This window comes from Enhydra lutris, unplaced genomic scaffold (assembly GCF_002288905.1).
Source record: "Enhydra lutris kenyoni isolate GAN:26980312 unplaced genomic scaffold, ASM228890v2 scaffoldscaffold15, whole genome shotgun sequence".
NCBI classification, from domain to species: Eukaryota; Metazoa; Chordata; class Mammalia; order Carnivora; family Mustelidae; genus Enhydra; species Enhydra lutris.
The window spans coordinates 12,901,100-12,920,182 of NW_019154099.1; positions in this window are offsets into that span (position 1 = coordinate 12,901,100).

The following is a 19,083-nucleotide window of genomic DNA, read 5'->3' on the forward strand; positions in this document are numbered from 1 at the left end:
TTTATTAATCTTTAAATGTTTTGAATTATTACCCTGATGTGTCTAGGTCTAGATTCCTTTTTGTTAATATTACCTTGATTCACCAGGCTTGTGAATATGTAAGTTATTTTACTCCATTACTTGTGGAAAACTTTTGGCTTGTATATTTCCCAGTGATATCTGTTACTTAATAACTTTTTTGTCTTCCCATAACTTCTGTCATCCATGTATCTTAAGACTTTGTTCATGTTTTCCATTTTTTTAAAATCTCCCTGACGCATTCTGCATAATTTCTATGTATTTATCTTCTGATTTACTATTCTCTCCTGAAGTGTCAGTCTGTGGTTAAACTCACACACTGGATTTTGTTTTGTTTTGATTTATATTTATTTATTTGAGGAGAGAGAGAGAGAGGGAAGGTAGGAGAGAGAGGGAGAGAGTCTCAAGCAGGCTTCTCACTGAGCATAGAGCCTGACACAGGGCAGGCTTGATCTCACAACCCAGATATCATGACTTGAGCCAAAGCCAAAAGTCAGATGCTGAACCAACTGAGCCACCCAGGCACCCCTCATAAACTGAACTTTACATTTCAATTATTTTATTTTGTTTCGTTTTATTTTTATCTTATTTTATTTAATTTATAGAACTTTTTGGTTCATTAGTAAATTGCTTAATTTTATGTTCAAGCTCCTATTATTTCTGAGCTATTTTATTTATGTGTCTATTATTATGTGCATGATAATTCCTTTATCTGAAGTATTTATCAGGTCTTATTCTACCATTTATTTTGTGTATTTTGTAATTTGTATTTGTGTGCATATTTTAATGTGTGTGAGGTACATCCATGTATGTACGAGAGAGAGAGTTACTCATTTTTTCTTGAGCTTTATCTACAGATAATTTGTGAGGCCCGAGAAAATCTGTGCTTACTTCTGTTAGACTCTTCAAGATATTAAAGGTCTGGGAGCATGTTTAACAAAATCATAAGCTCAGTGCTTCTTGGAACATATTAAGTGGTATTTATTTCTAGTTCCCATTGCACTGATGGTGTATCCATATGGAGGAATCAGCTTAAACTAGTTGATTTCTTATTAAATTGAATTACTTAGGTAGGCCTTGGGCCCTGTGAGATCATGAAAATCAGAGGCTACCCTTCACCTGGCTTGGGAAACACCTTCAAGGTAAAAACAGTTTTACGGATGAATACAGCAAGGCTCTAAGAGTTGAAAGCACTTAGAGTTTGAGCATAATAAACCATATGTTATTAATGCTGAAAAGAGAAACAGTAAACTATGAGGATTGTTGGGGCTAGCACTTATTTATAAAGGCAGAAGAATATATGTTTATAAAAGGAGTGTCATTGTCTTAATATTTATTTTTACAATTATTTTCTCAGTTTACATTAAATGTGCAAATTATTATTATTATTTTTTTTTACAGCAAGTGGAGAGTAATAACGCAAGGCTTCCACAAGCAGAACACAAAGGCAGTAGGCCTGAGCATGGAATACTTAAATTACTAGGAATTAGAAAACAATGGCATCTATCTCTATGAAGAAATAAGGAAGTAATTACCTCAGAGTAACAGATTTACTGCAAGCCATTTTTTTTGCTTATAGTAGAGGGATTGAAAACTAAATAAAACTTTTGATAGGTGTTTTGTGTTGTTAAAATAAATTATGTAGAATAAACTGAACATTTTTAAAAGAATGTTAATATCTCAAAATCAGAAAGCATCACCAGATGGGTCATCAGTGATATGAAAAACTTAATCATCAGAACCTGGGAAGTACATGGAAAAGTTCAAGACTAATAGAATCAGGGTAAATATAGTCTATAGGCCATACTTTAATAACAGTTTTTATAAAGTTCTTTGTAGGGAAAAATTAGAAATTAATAGTATGTTTACATTTACTATTATACAGAAATAACTCTAGTTTAAAGTATATTTAGATTGTTTTCAATAGTTTTGATTAAATCATTCTTGTATTCTTGACTTCATAAAATCTCTACATAAAGATTCTTCCACTTCAGTGATACTTAAATTTTCCGAAGCGATGAACTTATTTAATAATATATTAAAATGTATATGTGCTTTGTACTAAATGTATGTATGTGTGCATATATATTTAAATAGACTAATTTAAGAAACCTCACTCTGTGTATTCGGGCAAGATGATTTCCACCAAATAGTTGTAGTCAAAGCTATAACGAACACTGCAGAATGTGGCCTCAGTGAGGATAATTTAAATCTGGGTGTTATATCTGCAATGCATCATTTAGCTAATGAATGACAGAGCTTTCATTAGAATTTATGTATTCTGTGGCCTGGTCCAGTAATCATTATACTGTATCACAATGTTTTATAAGATGTAAAGATTTGTTTGATGGTAGGGTGCAATGCAGTGACACTCAGTTGAAAGGCAGAATTCTTTGTTATTTATAGCTCCAAAGAGAGAAAGCTGCCAGGCAAGGTCACGGAGGGGATTAATAGCAAGTAATAGTAATAGCAAGTAATAGCAAGTAATAACAGAGTAATAGCAAGCTGGAGCTATAAGCAGCAGTGTAGGGATTGCAAGCAGAGTGCGTGTTTGCTACTCGAATAATTATGTCCCAGTTTCTGGGATGTAGGTGGGCTATCCCTCAGTGTCTGGTACCTGGCTTGGGCTGATTAAGTTGTGTATAGATTGAAAACCTGATCAGAGACAGGTTGGGTATAGGTTTAATTGGCCTCTCAAGAAAGGGAACTAACCAGCCACTAGCCAAGGCTTCAAAACTGGGTCAAACAGTATTTTTAAAAAACTTTATTATACACAATATATTTTTTAAAGTTAGTATAATAAGGTTCTTTATTTTGTTATATTTTCTCCTATTAATAAGAAGACATATTCAACATTTTAGCTCTCCTGTCATTCTTTAGCTTTCTAACTGGAAGATATATATATATATCTATATATATATATATAGATATATATATGTGTGTGTGTGTGTGTGTGTGTATGTGTATGTGTATATATGTGTATATATATATAATACATATATATAATACAAAATATATATAATATATATAAATATATCTTTTACATAGATATCTATATATAGATATCGATATATTATATATATAGATATCGATATATATATATATAGTGCTTTCAATATCAAACTCTAGTATAGATTAAGTAAGTTATATAATGAACACTGTTCAAGACATTTGTGAAAAAATATTTCAACTTTGATAGAAGACCCTGAAGCTACCTCACTGAACCTGATCTCTTAATGGGAGAATCATGAGTGACAGGCCATGCGCTGTGTTCATTGTTCATTGATATACTGGCTTGTCTCAGAGTATGATTTTGTTTGGTGTTTCTTTTCTAAAATTTCTTACTATATCAGGTGTTTAAGTACGAAATTGTGTCTCATAGTTTAAAGTCTGTGAAAGTTCACCCTGGTAAAAACCTGATTCACTCTCACAAAGCTATCTAAGAAGGATCTAAAATACTATTCTGATGCAAACTGAGTTTTGAGCTGCCTATGAATAAAAATAACTGGAACTTGCTGTTTGCCTACACCCCTAACTTTTATTTACATAACAAATAGACCCAACCAGTGGGAGAAACTGGATCAAATGGGAAATTAGCTAAAAAAATTCCATTTAATGAATTTAGATGTCCCTGCAATTCTTCTAAAACTCTAAAATAAAAATATGATGGCTGAGTAGTATAGCATTGGGAAAAATGAAGGGGGAGAAATTGGAGTGGGAGATGAACCATGAAAGACTATGGATTCAGGGAAACAAACAGAGAGTTTTAGAAGGGAGGGTGTTGGGAGGTGGGCTGGCCCAGTGGGTGGTGGGTATTAAGGAGGACACTAATTTCATGGAGCACTTGGTGTCATATATCAAAAACTAATGATGTACTGTATGGTATGTGGTATACACATAACACAATAAAAATAAATTAATTTAAAAAAGCAAATTAAAAATATGAATATTGGTTCTACTGCTTCTAAGACGAATAATACATAACAGAAACAGCAGAACACAAAAGACTCCTCCTTCTTCAAGATACTGTGTACAGATATAATTTGAGTTTTTCCTTCTTTTTAATAAACGTTCTAAGATAAGATCATTATGAACAAAGGCTGCACAACGTGTTTTAGGTTAATTAAAGAATTGAATGGGAAGATAGGCCATTCACAGGTGGGCAAAATCATTCCTAGACATTCTCTGAAGATACTCTATTTTCTTAATAGTGAATCCAGTTCAAAAACTGGACCTATTCAACATTAAGACCTCTTGAGTGACCTCCCAAATGCTGACAAATGCCTAAGGAAATCATTCTCCTATCATCTTTATTCCTAACAAATCAGAATAATGTGCATTTTGATAAAGTTAACGACGAAGAACAAAAATCTTGATAGTTGTGATAAATGGACCATATACCAAGGGTTTCACCTGAAGCCTCTTGAGTATGTTTATATTTAGTTGCAGGACAGACTACTGAAGGCAGAAGCAGAGTTCTGATTCCAGGGTCACTATGGACTTCACCTACTTGAGTTATTTGAACTATAGTTTCCTCACCTAAAAAATGAAAATACTAATAGATTTTCTATTTACCTGGAAAGGGTCCTACAACTTCATGAGATACTGTCATGAAATGACTTCTGAATACATTAAAAGATTTTATAGATGTGAATAATGATTAAAATGAATGAAGTGACTTTAGATTACCATTTATATTTGACTTGGATAATCTAAGAATTGATTTTTCTTTTATGCCCAAATCACTTTAAAATATAAATATATAGTCATATCACAAAATTACATATATAATAGATAGTTCAACATATCATTTGGTGATATCATTGAGAATAAAGAGATTCTCAAATGTGATTACAAACCTGACCCTGTTTTAAATTCTGAATGTATTTTAACTTACTGAGTCCTCATAAGAATCCTATGAAGTAGGTATTCTGGAAAGAATGCAAGGATGATTTTTTTATTGGCATAACTGGCAAGGGACTCTTGATCGTGCTTTCTTGAATGATCCTTTGTATTACCTGTTGCAAATGCACAATACTCTTGAATATAAAACTACAAATTTTCACACTCAATAAATAATAAAGAACTTTTAGATTATTTAGTGAATAATTTTTAAGGTTATTGACATTTTCTTTCAGTTATATATTTAGTTACCCATACATTATGTCTTGTGAATTTTACCCAGGCTACTAAATAGATTTCTTTCCATGAATTTAATTTTTAAATATCATTTCTTATGTTATTTGAAAACCCACTTCTTCCATTTATATTTACTAGAAGAAGTTGATGCAAGTGTCCTCTGCTTTTTTAGATGTTCTGGTTCCTATGAAAAGCAAATTAAAATTATGTATTATATAGAACACTGAAGCATAAATCTTCAGTCACTTTGCCTGAAAACCTAAGAGTTTGAACTCAATTATCTTAACATTTCCATGCTGCTAAAAAATTCTATGAGGTTGCGACTATACAGTTTCTTCAAGGGTACTAGATGATTTTCGCAGGAGTCATCGCTTGCCTATTCTCTGGAGCTGAAACCTTCCTTTGCGGAGCTTTCCTAAAGCACTGTCCAGTTTCATTTAAGAAATCAAGGGGATGAACATTCCAGTCATTTTTTGTGACTATATTGTTACAAACTGAAACTGCACACAAACTTATTTTCTTTTCTCCTATCATGTATTAAAAATATACTTGCATTTTTTTCATGGTCATAAATAGGCAATTTACCCCAGTCACTTCTCATTATATTACACTGAACATACTTCACTCTGATATAACTTACTGCATCTGTGTAGCCGTCTGGGTTTGAAATCATTTGCACAATGAAGGAAAAAAAATGAGAGGCAACCCATTTACTCTCTATAAGAAATAACTAAGTATGATCAGTAGACAAAATTTTAGTGAGGCACGGTACCATATTACTTTGTCATGAGTAACACACATAATCCTTTTAAATATAACCTCCCAATCTAATATAATAGCATTTTCTATCAAAACTGGACCTAAAAATTGTATGTGTACCTAGTTATTGAGGGACTATTAATTATTTGGGGAACTTAGTTTTACGTGGAAGTTAATCATACAATTGGTCTTAAATAGTTCAAAACTTAGTTTAGAAAAGAATTTGTAGTGAGAAGTTTCTTGTCCATTCTCTATATAGAAGTTATTTAATGTTTTTATTTTTATTCATTTACTTTATATAGAGAGAGGAAGCACACATGTTGGTAGCGGGGTAGGGGACAGAAGGAGAGAAGAATCTCAAGCAGACTCCACACTCAACATGGAGCCCAATGAGGGGCTGGATCTCATGACCCTGAGATCATGACCTAAGCCAAAATCAAGAGTAGGAAGATTAAACAACAAAGCCATCCAGGTGCCCCATTATGTAATATTTTTAAAATATAAGGCTGATCTTTTTCTTTCTCTTGTTTATACATTCCTGTGACAGTTTTACTGAACACATGATAAAATCAAAACCCTTTACCATGTCCTAAGAGGTCCTAAGTGAGCTGGACCAGTAGTTTCCTCCTCTGATCTCCTTGCCATTCTTTGCCTTGATCAGTATACTTCAGTGACAGTGGCCTCGCTCTTCTTCATACCTGGTAAATTTGTTCCCAACTCAGACCTCATTTGCTTGGTATTCATTTACTTTTAAGAAATGATTCTTTCAAGATGTGGGGAAGTTGGATGGCTGATCTGAAGTCCATATTTTATATCCTTTTCACTAAGGTCCTTTCTAAAAGGTAGATAGTGGAGGGAAAGTAGTGATGGGTCACTCAGGGCTTGAGGAGGTGGCTGTTTATCAAAATTGCTGAGGAATTATCTCAATATTTTGTTAACTAGTCATACTGTTGGAGGAGGTTACCAATAAGATCTGACCACAAGTTTGACCCAGGATCTAGATGTGGGTACTTAAAGACTCCTCAGCCCCTTCCCATCCTTGGAATGTGTGTTCTGCTTGCCTGCCCTACTCCAGAAGCTGCCCCAAGGATAAAACCTTTAGATAGAAGTGTGGTGATGGTACTGCTTCAGCCATGTGCATTGAACTTATTTGAGGTCTCTATATGAGCTTTAAAGATTCTGGTGGATAGGTGCAGAGAGAGATCTACGTATCTGTGGCTACCTAAGTCAAGTCTCACAGCTAAGTTCCCTTGTTTATTAAACCTGCCACCTCCCAATGTGAAGTGGTCTGCCTCTTTCTTTTGTCTCTCCCTGTCCTCAGTGACTACATGGGCTGGTTTTAGTTTACCTGGGAGGCTCCCAAGTTTGCAACTGAGAAACTACAGAATACTATATGCAGTCACTTGAATATAAAGATCTCAATAACTAGAATTATTGAATAACTAGATCATTGAAAGGATGAACTGAATTCCACCAATTGTTTTATACTCTATAGTCAGCATAATATTTACTATTTATTGAACACAAAATACACATATAGTAGTGCCCCCCCCCAATCTGTGGTTTCACTTTCCACATTTTTTGTTACCTGTGATCAACCACGATCCAGAAACAGATGACCCTCCTGCTAGGGTATCATTAGAGGGTCAGTAGTGCCAAATTTTATGTCCCAATGCCTATGTTCATTTTGTTTCCTCTCATCATGTAGGGATTTATCATCTTAAATAATCCCAACAAGAAGGGTGAGTACACACAATATGGTATTTTGCTCACATTCATATAACTTTTAGTATAATATTTTGTTAAAATTCTTCTATTTTATTAGTTATTACTGTTAATCACTTACTGTGCCTAATTTATAAATTAGAGTTTACCATAGGTATGTGTGTACAGTATATGAAAAAACTTAGTATAGTGTTCAGTATTATCTGCTCTTTCAGGCATCCACAGGGGTTTTAAAAACACTTAGTATGTATAGTGTTCAGTACTATCTGCAGTTTTAGGCATCCACAGGGGTCTTGGAACTTATCCCACATGGATAAGGAGGGAATACTGACACCTACTTAATGTTCCAGATTACTCTTGCTTTTTATCTCTTAAGCAAATTAAAAGTGAAACTTCATTAGATATTGTTATAACCTAATACTTTAGATGTAACATAAAGAAATACAAATGATCATGATTTATTTGATTCTTAAATTCCTTGCCATTGCCTACTTCCTTCTTAATATCCTTCCTACTTAAAATCAATCAATATAGCTTAATATAGGGAAATAAAATAAAAACAACCAGTAACACTTAATAGTATCTACTTTGTTGTTTGTATCTATATGATGTCAGTTTCCCTTAACATTAATTTTTAAGAAAAAAGATACAGCTTTTGAAATTCTGTACATAGTTTACATATATAAGTATATTTATTCAGTTATCTCTGTTACTTCCCATTACACTTTTTTGCAACATCCCTATTTCAAATATTCAATTTCAGCATTCTCTCTTTAGCTCCAAGTAAACCTGATGGCATCTCCTAAAAGAGATAAAAACCTATATATATGTATGAAAGAAAGTCTTCCATATGGAAAAAAAAAAGTTTTTATGTTGTATTTCCTAATTAAGAAAATCAAATCAGTTGAGAATAAAAAGAAACATTTAAAAATTAGGAGATTGCGGTGCCTGGGTGACTCAGTGGTTAAAGCCTCTGCCTTCGGCTCAGGTCATGATCTCAGGGTCCTGGGATAGAGTCTCACATCGGGCTCCCTGCTCAGCAGGGAGCCTGCCTCCTCCTCCTCTCTCTCTCTGCCTGCCTCTCTGCCTACTTGTGATCTGTCTGTCAAATAAATAAAAATCTTTAAAATAAAAAAAAAAATTAGGAGATGACTTTGTTCTCTTAAGTATCTGCTGTTTAGATACTCTACCCATAATATATGCATAAGCGTGTGTGTGTGTGCATGTATGCGTGTGTTATGCATGCATATCTGCTTTATATATATATATATATATATATATATATATATATATAAAACATTTAAATCAAAATTATAATCTGAGGAAATTTTCTTTTTTTACAAGATTTTATTTATTTATTTGACAGATATCACAAGTAGGCAGAGAGGCAGGCAGAGAGAGAGGGGGAAGCAGACTCCCCACTGAGCAGAGAGCCCAATGTAGGGCTCAATCCCAGGACCCTGAGCCTTAGGAGAGGTTTAACCCACTGAGCCACCCAGGTGCCCCAAATTTAGGTAATTTTCTATAGCTTCTTTTACTACTCATACTAAGAGAAGTAAAAATTTAATCAACTATAAAAAATGTAATGACAAGTGTAAAATAAATCTGTATCTTTTTAAAATGAGTATCATAATAAATAAGCAATTTTGGTGATTTGACTTTTACACATTCTTACCTCAGCTCTTTAGATCACATTGTGTAAAATCTATTCATTTCTCTCAAGCTCCTGTAATTCTATTCTAGATCGCAGATACTTTCACCCTATCTCCGAACCAATGCAGTGTTCTCACTGACCTCCCTGCTTCCCTTCCACTAATATACTGTCCACCATACTGTCATCCTGTTCTTTAACAACTCAGATTTGTTCTTGTCATTTGTTCTCCTGCTTAAAAACCTCCATTGTCTCCTTTTTCATTGCCACCAAAATTAACACCAACCTCTTTATCCTGCCTTCTGGTACCTTTCACAGCCTTGCCCACCATCTCTACAGTAAACCATATAGTCTAACTGCATGAGAATCACATGCTGCTCCCCAAAACAAGGCAGGCACTTTTCTGGTTCCAAACATCATTCTTGCTATTTTTGCTCTTCTGTTGCTTCTTTTAAAATCTTTCTCTAATCCTGAAAGGACTTTGCTTAGGAATAGCCTTTGAACTCAATAACCAATTTACTTGAAACAGAGCAAATGTACTGTAGAATATTGGAAAACAGGCATACAAAATATAGTGCTCTTTCAAACTGAATTCATTTTCACTAGCCTACAAATTCCCCCATTTTCTCATTCATATTTTGTATTTTCATGTAACTCTTAATTGAATTTAAAAGTTTTTCTTCAAGGTATAATGATTAAAAAGATGTTAAGGACCACAGAAGTAGAATAATGACATTAAGACCTTCTTAATATAAAAATCTGTGCCTGTTCTAGAAGGCAAAATGCCATATTTCATAGGCCTGTAAATTTCATAATTTTGAAGACTATATTCAAGTCCTAAGCAACTTGGACATTCACGTTATCCATTTTGATAAGTGAACTTTAGAAATGATTGTAGATTTTGCTTACATTGTCTTCTGTATGGTTATTAATTTTAATTTTTAAAAAGTTCTTTTATTCTGGGGTGCCTGGCTGACTCAGTCGATGGAGCATGCAACTTTTGATCTTGGGCTTATAAATTTGAGCCCCACCTGGGATGTAAAAATTATTTGAAAAAAAAAAAAACATTAAAATGTCTTTTTTTTAATCATGTGAATATGTTCTTTTGTATTTTAGCAAATGTGATAGCTTGTACAATCAGTGACTTTATATTGAGCATTTATAGACATGTATTTGCAAATATCTACAAAGATCACTCTACTCATATACATATATGTAGGGTAAATAGTATTTGTTACATAGATAAAACTTGATTTGTGAATAATATAGTGAAGTGATTTTGCATTGAAGAAAAAAATAACATTATTATTTGGGTACATTTAGAGAATGCAAATTATTTTTCTATCATTCCCTTATGTCAAATAAAAAAACATACTGAAGTTACTGAAGTTTTTATTGTAAGCCTGAAAAATTGTCATATTTGATTCATAGTAAAAGGGTACAGATAAAATCTTTAAACACTAGGAATGTGTTTGTTTCAAGGGAAAAATGCAAAATATGTGCTGACAAATTCCATGAAGTTTATCGATCTGAGTCACTGAAATTCAAAGCAAAGATTTGTGTTTCATAGAAATCCCTTGAATACAATCGTGGTAACATTGCACAGGGAATGGTTCGTTACATCTTACTGTACATTTTACTTTAGTCATTTTTTGTATTTACACTTTTAACATGTTTCATCTTAGAGGAGGTAAAAAGAGTGTTCAAATATGTTACCTGTTAAGTGTATTAATTTAGAAAATTAGATTTGTAATGAAACGATTCATTTTCATTTATAAAAAAGTCATTGTGTCAACATTTGAAAATAATTTGTTTCAAAACTATTTTATATCGTTACAAAAAATCAATTAAAAGAATAGATTACCTCACTTGTTCAAATAAAACCTAAGTGATATATTGGTTATTGCTTCCCCTTAGGTATAGTTTTATACAGATTAGAAAGAGAATAGGGATGAGGCCTGCTTCTCCCTCTGCCTGCCACCCCCCTCCCCACTTGTGCTCTCTCTTTCTTTCTCTCAGATAAATAAATAAAATCTTTAAAGGAAAAGAATTATAAATGACAGTATATGGGAAGACATGATCAAACACAATGAGTTTCAATTTCTCACCTTTAGATTGGCAACAATTTGAGAAAGGTGCAGTGAAGCAGGTATCAGTAATTACTCTGAAGGGAGCCTGGGTGATTCACTAAGTTAAGCATCTGCCTTTGGCTCAGATCATGATCTCAGGGTCCTGGGCTGGAGCCCTGCATGAGCATTGGTCTCTCTGATCAGCGGGGAGTCTACTTCTCCCTTTCACTCTCCCTCTGTGTGCACCAGCTCCCCTTCTCTCTCAAATAAATAAAATCTTTAAAAAAAAAAAAAAAGAGAGAGAAGAAAGAAAGAGAATAGGGAGCTATTCAAATAAAATAAGAAAATCTGTCATCTACCTACTTATCTGTCTGTAATTCCATCCAAACATCTATCCATATATTATATGTTTAATATATCTTTTTTTACCATGGAAAATGAAACAAGTCCTGTTCAGAACATATAAGACTCAAATTCACCTTTCAAAATTCATCTTCAGTGGTTATATTTCTTGAAAAGTGACTTACAATTTCTACCCTGGAAACGATGTACTTCTTTTGTATTCTCTTGGCTCTGTTATGTCTAAGGGTCATTTTCTGTTGGCTAAAATTTATGTAAAACAGAAATATGACCCCAAATATTCAACAAATGTATAACCATAACACTTTAAAATGCTAAGTGCTTTTTGTAGCGAACATAGTGAATGATTTTTTTTGCAAAGCTCAAACATAAAGAAAGAAACACGAAAGAAAATACCTTCAAACACAAGTGGAGAAATGGCATTAATCAGCTATTAAAATACTTTTATCATTTTGTGCTAAGAAACTTATTCCAAGGTTAAAGAATATTTATGGTATGTAATAGTGTTAGGCAGTTTTTCTCTATAATCATGTCGATGATTGGTCAGTATTCTCTCAACAAAAGAAAATAAAACCTCCTTGTCAGGTCAACATCTCAACATAACAACTATTTGTTAAGTCACTAATTTGATATGCTTATTATTTTAGATAATGTTACCGGTTGATAAAATATCAGATGTTATTTTATTTGTTGCCCAAGCATATCTCATTAGGTCATAGAAAGTTTGGTTCTAAGGTTCTCAGAATTTAAGATGTAGAGTTCAGAAATATCACTATGCCAAAAGATAATGATATGTTGATTTCGTAAACAAAGGTGACTTTATTCACTTATTTTCAGAATAAATTTCCAGCAGTATTAATGGATTTAAAGATATTTATACTCACAAATTCCTTTGGCAGAGTACATTATAATTGACTAAATACATAAAAGGATCAGTAATTAGAAGTAGCCAAATAAATAAAATATTATCATTTTTCCTACATTGTTTCTCTACAATAGTTTGTGCTAGTAAAGAGAATTAATTTATCATTAGATCTAAAGTTCTTCAAATTTAAATAAAGATGATCTATCAATATTAGTTCACACCTTTTAAAAAAATCTGAGAGTGACCTTGAAATCTTTACCAGCTAGGTCTATTTCACCTATGTTGAATCACCAGAGAAAACAAGGTCAAAACAAAGTCATTGAAGTCTCACACCATAGTATGCTACTCTTTGGGATTGATGAATAGCTTCAATTTTCTCAGTTCCATGACAAAGAGAATTGGAGCAGTTCTGTGGAGATCCATAAGAAGCTGGCTATAGCCAGATGAAAAATGACATTTCTTGTACTGTTATTGGCAAGGTTAAAGCTTTTACAAATAAAAAGCTTAAGTTTTTCTCAGAATTCAGTTTAGAGTCTGAGTCGTATTGTCTAGGTGAATTGGCCATTTGGGGAAACTTTATGAAGTGTTAACTACATTTGGAGATATCTGAAAATAAACCCTAAATTACAGCGAAAAATATACTGCACTTTTCTGAGATTTAGTTTCCGTGTTGACCTAGTAGAAGTACAAAAAAATGTTTTTCTCATGTAACAGGTGGTTGTGAAGATCATACTAGGCACCATGGCATGTATGAAAAAATTTAAATGGCAAAGAAATTGATGCGAATGTAAAATGATCCAATGGAAAAGAGAAAAAAAGTAAGAAACCTAGGATTTGGCCTGACAGCTTACTTTACATAAGCAACCCATTTATTAGAACCTAAGATCCTATCCTACATATATACAGGCTTTAAATAAATTATTTGTAAGCTTCTTTCTAAAACAGTTGAATTAAAAGGAGTTTTGCTGTGGCCGTTTTAGAATCTTGCCAAAAAGAGGTTGGCTTTCTTCTCTGCTTTATGTAGTATCTAGCTAAGGAAAGTTTGAGGATACCAAGTCACAGATGCCAGTCAAGAAATACTCCTCTTCACATTTTTCTCTACCCATGACATTTTGAACAACATTACAGCTCTTACCCATTTCTCTGCTAACGAGGTGAATTTCATCTCAAAGATATGAATAGTTCTGAAACCTAACTTCCTCAATGCTACACTAGTTCTATAGTTAAAAGGGTTGATTTTTTTAATCTCTTTAATACATTTCTCCTGGGCAGAAATATTGTGCCACAATGATAATACATCCAGTCATAACTACTTTAACTTACCAGGCATTATGTATAGGCAATTTTACCCTGCAATTAAAGAATGAAGCAAAAAGTATGTCTGTTGGATGAGAGAATACCCATAGGAATGTTGCCGTACAGAACAAGCATCCTTTCCTCATGGAAGTTTTAGAGCTGCTTTGTACCATATTTTTGAAACAATAATCTTAATTTATTTATTCAGAAAAATAAAAAACACTAATTTTTCTAATGTTAAAAATAGCTCTGACCAAAGTAAAGTTATTTTAGATTTCGGGCAGAGTGAATCAAAGACATAATTCATTCGTGTGTGTGTTGTTGTACACTAATTGTGAAGATTTTTGAGCGTTATTTTTTGGTTTCCATTTCCAAAATATTTTTTACAGAATAAAGAATCATTTCAACTACTTTTAAAACTTCAAAATAATGTGCTGTGCCTTGCATTTATTTTGGACACTACCAAACATCTTTAAAAACATTTAAATTAGGTTTCAGAGACTATATTTTCTTTCTGTTATTTAATATTCATAGCAAATTTAACCTTTTTAATTGACTTGCTTCTTATTTAACACAATTTTTAGCATATAATTTTAGATCGGGTTGATCATGCTATATAGAATACTCAAATAATAAATACTTGCTATTATTTAAACATCAATCATAGCTGTCACCTACTAACACTATTTTTTTAATGTTTAAAGGATTAGTGATTAAACTTGAGATGTTTTATTAAGTATATATAGACTGGTTTTCAAAAAATTGTGTGACCTTTGATATCATCCCCTATAAATAAAATTTCAGATCAAACAGACATTCCAATAATGTAAAGCTTATGGACTATCTATTCAGAATTAGGACTGGGGTTCAGTACTTCACACTTTAATTAGTATTCAGAAAGATTAACCTGAAGATTCGTAAAAACATGCCTTTTCCATGTTAATTCTGATTAGGTGCACTGTCTTTAACTAGGTACATAGTATCACACTAACAAGTTGCTTCCTATCACTGAAATTACAAGGGAAACCTGGAGATGGAGTCAAAGATTATTTCTTAATATTAGATATTGAACAATTGAATAGAGGACCAGACACAAGAGATTGGAGTCAGTGATTATTTCTTAATATTAGATATTGAACAATTGAGAAGAGGACCAGACATAGAACATGGAAAATTCTATTAAAATGAAAATTAATTGTAGTATATTTTATTATTAATATGATTATAATGCAAATTATTTATTTAAAATGTAGCATATTTTGAGAACTACATTTGTATTTAACCTCATAATGAATACTTACATTACATTACAGACTACAGCTTTTCTACCTGTGTTCCCCGTCATATAAAATAGATCTACAACAAAAGGTTATGTATTGCTTGATTTAGATTATTAATTTACTTATCTATTCTTTAATGCTTTACCTAGAAGCATTTAATATGCATTTTAACTTAAAATTCTCTAAATTACAATTTATAATCATATATGTTACCTATGAATTAAAAACTGTAAGGAAAGAATTAATTGAATTTGGTGATGATTATTTCTTTAACTATTGTTTTTCTTTAGTAATTTCATGGTACGAAATTTTTAGACTGCTTATATTTTAGAGACTATTGAAGAATTACTGTTGTTCTTATTAGTGAGGTTTTATTTTTCTTTTTAAATTAGATTGTAATTACGTTCTTGCCTCCAGATCCCTTTCTAGTGACCAGGAAAAATTCTTAACAGCTATTTACTATTCAGCAGGAATAAAGACTAAGTGTATTGTGGGATATGATTAGGAGGATACTCTTAATGTTTTTGGTCATCTTTTTATATATTTGTTTGCTTTTTCTAATGGATATTTAGATCTAGTACTAATTCTTTAATTTCATAACTAATATGAGCACAATTTTTTTCTAAATTTCTTCTGCAAAAACTTAAATTCACTGTTTTTTTTTTAAAGATGAAAGATATTACCATGAAAACAAAGGTGCTTTGTAAAATGTTTAATCAAAAGTATTAGTGTTTGCTCTTTTCTAAGAGGCAGGTTTTGCTTCAGCATGATTTTCCTGTAGGATAACCAGAGTTTTAGAGTACCAGTTAGCACATCATAATTTTTAAAATGCTACTAATATCTAATACTTTAAATTTATCTCCCATTTGCAAACAAAATTGTTATATACAGAATGTAATGCAAAATATGAGATCCAAATGAAAACTTTGTTAGCAAGATGTTATCATTCTGATAATCCTACCATCGGTAGCATAGGCTTTACCAAAGGGATTTATAAAAAGTTTCAGTGACCCAGAGAGGGTTATGGGTGATGAACACAAAAGGCACTAATCAAATCCTTTCATTAATCTATGGTACCCAAGCAACTGTACCACTGAGGAGTGCATTGTTATAATTATTCTACACCTACTGCTACCCATGGGCTTTTATACACTGTTATTGACCTAGTTCATTGAAATATAACAAAGCTTGTTCTGCAAAGTGGTCTTGTAGACAGATAAATGGAACTGTGTATTTCATTTCAATATTTCTCATCATTTTCAAAAACATCTTATTACTTTTTTTATTATCACCAGAGACCTCTCATGTGTTGATGTGGCATAATTCTCTCCTTTTGTTTGTGTGTATTGAGGTAGAGTGGGTAGAAATGGGAGTGCTTTTTCCCGACTCAAAACTATTATATGTTGCAACCATAGCCTCTTTCCTATAAACATATGAGATCAAGAAACCACTTTGTTACATAATCAATATCTAGACTGTGCCAGGAAACTCCCTTCACTCCTTATCCCACATTCAATAAAGGTAAACAAGTCTTCTCTCCTTCCCAGACGCAAAGGTCTTTTTTAACAGTAAGTGTACATGAAGGCATTTGTCATTCTTAGAAAAGGGACCCCTGTGAGTGACAAATATTAATGTGCTTAGGAGAGGAGGTCCCATAAAACCACAACTGTTTCTCCAACTGTAGAGCACCTGTCCTCTGTGCCAGAAAGGAAAATTAAAGAGATGCGACATCATTTTGCAATGAAAGAAATCCAAAGCTATTAAACTAGAGGTCTGTGTCCAAATCATTTAGACAATGAAAACTTCTCTTCTGTTTCTTGAATATCACATTTTATTCATCTTACTCCTAGAAATTCCTGTGTTTAATTCCAAATACATTGCTTAATAGATGATCAAATTGGTAGTACAACACGCTAGGGTTACAAAATTTGATTTTCAGAATGGTTCTCTGCCTACATTCTGATCTTTTAAGACAAGTTAGTATTTTTACTTCTTGGATGCTTGGAACTCATGGAATACATTACTGAAGAAAATAATGGAATCTTTTCAGACCTATACTTCTATAAAAATAAATATTTATGAGTTGAAAATGGTTTTACTATTTAAATAATGTGTTCATGCGATCAATTATTTTTAAACTCAAATATTGAAGTACAACATAAAGAATTACTAAATTTAATATAACCTCAAATATCTAAAATGAAGGTGGGTTCAAGCACGAAACCATGTTAGATGAAACAAGAAAAGGCAGAGTGGTTTTGAAGTAACTTTATAATAGTCAAGTCCAAACTTTCCATTTTAAAATAAATGATACCAAAGTATAAAAAGATTAAATAACTTGTCTTAAGTAATGCAGCTGGATCTAAACCACCAATACCAGAACCAGAACTCGGAAGTATTTTCAGCATCACTTCTAATAAAAAAAAAAAAAATACTATACACTGTGAACTCCCAGGAAAAAATGAAAAATGGAGAATTATATCTAAAAATAACAACTGTTTTCAAATCGATATAACTGATCTGTGGTCCAGACATGTCTGCATTTTTTCTTGCTTTAGAGTTTAGAGATAGCATTCAGTATCAGGAAGTGACCCAGATGAACAAAAAAGACTGTTTGGCAGACTTTCTATGCCTTACAAGTACATCATTGGTAAAGTACTTAATTCATAAATGAAATAGGACCAGAAATCACATCATCCTATTTTCACCACAATCTTCTTCCAAACAAAATCATTTCAGTTTTTTTTTCCCTCTGTTGAGAAATATTTTTATGGATGATATTTTATAATATATGTTAGTAGAAAAGAAGGACCTCTATTATCAGAAGGTGATTCAGAAAAGATTGAAAATAGCAAAAATTCATCACAAATTAGCAAGTGGTGAGTATAGAAATGACTCTGAAGAAAGAAACACAAAAAAACTGGATCAGAACAAACAAAGGCAATCAGAATTCTTTATCTTCCCTTGCACTTGTAAATTCCTACCTTTTTTCCATGTCATGTTCCTTCTCTATGTCAAAATACAGCTGTTTACTGTGCACACTCACCTCCATTCCCCTCCCTATCTTCTTCTTCTTCTTCTACCTTTTTCTTTTCTTTTTCTTTTCCTTTTTTTTTTTTTTTTTTAATCTCCACCTTTGGTAAATGTCTGTTTCTGTGTTAGCAAAATAAGGTTTACAGGGTAAAAATGGAGGAAAAGGGCCAACTTTTTCCTGTTACTCCTCACCCTTGATATTTAGTTTCAGCTGTCTTCAAACCCTAGATACCAGTAAAATGAACCCAAGGATGGAAAAGGGAAGGAGAATATAATCATCCATGAGAATTTCCTAGGAAAGGGAAAATTGAGGTCAAAAGAGAGTAAACTCCATTATGTTCTGTATTTCTTTAACCCCTACTTCTACATACCACAGACTTAAAATATGAGCAGTACTAATTCTGTCTCTCTGGTTTCATGATGCTCATTTATCTTGTCTAGTTCTTTTTTTAAATAAAATAAGGGGGATTCAGCATTACTAATAGGAAAATATGGGTGCACAAGACTACCCTTAGTGGGTTAGTGGATGTCCAGGGCAATATGGAAGATAGGCACTTAAGTGAAGATCATGACCTACATAGCATTTTTCTGGTTTAGAGAGACGAGCAGGCACATAGGGAAAAAGCAATAGCAATTTCTAATTGCAGCCACACACTTTAGACTGGCGTCCTACAAAATTTGTGTATAAGTATGGCAAAAAGTTTTGGAGAAAGGTTGGTGTATTACAAATAGAATTAACAGGATCCTTATTCAGTTCTGCTGTGGTTGAAAATTGTTTCCAGAAGAACAGAGGTATTCCAAAATATAGCATAATCTATTTATTCCTTCTGATTTAATGGTTATTAACATTATTTACACTTTTTTCTAAAGAAGCAATGCTGAAACAAA